We start from the raw sequence: 839 nt of genomic DNA on the forward strand, positions 1-839 counted from the left end.
TTCTTCGGGCATAACTGGAAAGAGGGATAAAATAGGAAATTACGGCAGATTTAGGGTTCGGTGCTCAATCTAGATAGGTCTCGCTCCCATATAAACAGGATCTTATTTTAATTTCTTCTTGTCATCTTCAGCTATCGCCACCTCTATGGTTTCTTTTTCTTTCATGTGATTTAGAACAGTTCGGCGAGGCTTCTTCATTTTCATTGGAGATCTACGCCTTATTTGTTGCTGAATGCAACAAAAAGAGGGAAAGCCATTGAAAAACGATCCCTCTCTATTTTGATTTTCTCTTCTCTGCCTTGTTATTCTTCTTCCGAAATGTCCGATGCCACGTTGCCGGTAGTTACAAAGAGCTGTGATCGGCGATGCTATGATCAGACTGAGAGTGAGTTCTCTGTGTCGCATTTTGATAGGAATCTGTGGATCTCTCATCTCTTGATCTTTTGGAGCCGGTTTATGTGATTACATTCACAAAATTGGGGGTAATTCATTTATTATTTAATTAATTTTAGCGTTTTGAGATAGTGAAGTCGATGATGATTGCGCTTATATGTTGCAAGTGCCGTCTGAAATTGTTGATTGATGGAAAATGCAGAGTTGTTTCTGACACTTCCTTCTCTTCAGTTCTAAGTTCACATTTCCATCGAATCAACTTTGGAGAAATATTGTGAGTTGAAATTACTAAATTTTTCCTCTGCCAACAGTTGAAATTCCTAATTACTAAATTAGAACGATAATAATCCTGTTTTTATGCTTCTCTGGCAATTTTCTAAAACCTATTTTTGTATTATTGTTCACTCTATAAATTGCCTATTACGCTTTTGTTCATTTTCGGTTTC

General features: G+C 36.8%; 1 non-coding gene across 1 annotated transcript; it reads left to right on the forward strand.

The window, feature by feature from the left end:
• Positions 1-319: 319 nt before the first annotated feature.
• LOC114755646 (small nucleolar RNA snoR2/U65) lies at positions 320-470 on the forward strand. Its single transcript, XR_003741337.1, has one exon. It is a non-coding gene; the product is annotated as a small nucleolar RNA snoR2/U65 (small nucleolar RNA).
• The last annotated feature ends 369 nt before the right edge of the window (positions 471-839 follow it).

Source organism: Neltuma alba, unplaced genomic scaffold (genome assembly GCF_004799145.2).
Source record: "Neltuma alba isolate B1F8T4 unplaced genomic scaffold, ASM479914v2 tig00010296_pilon, whole genome shotgun sequence".
Lineage (NCBI taxonomy): Eukaryota > Viridiplantae > Streptophyta > Magnoliopsida > Fabales > Fabaceae > Neltuma > Neltuma alba.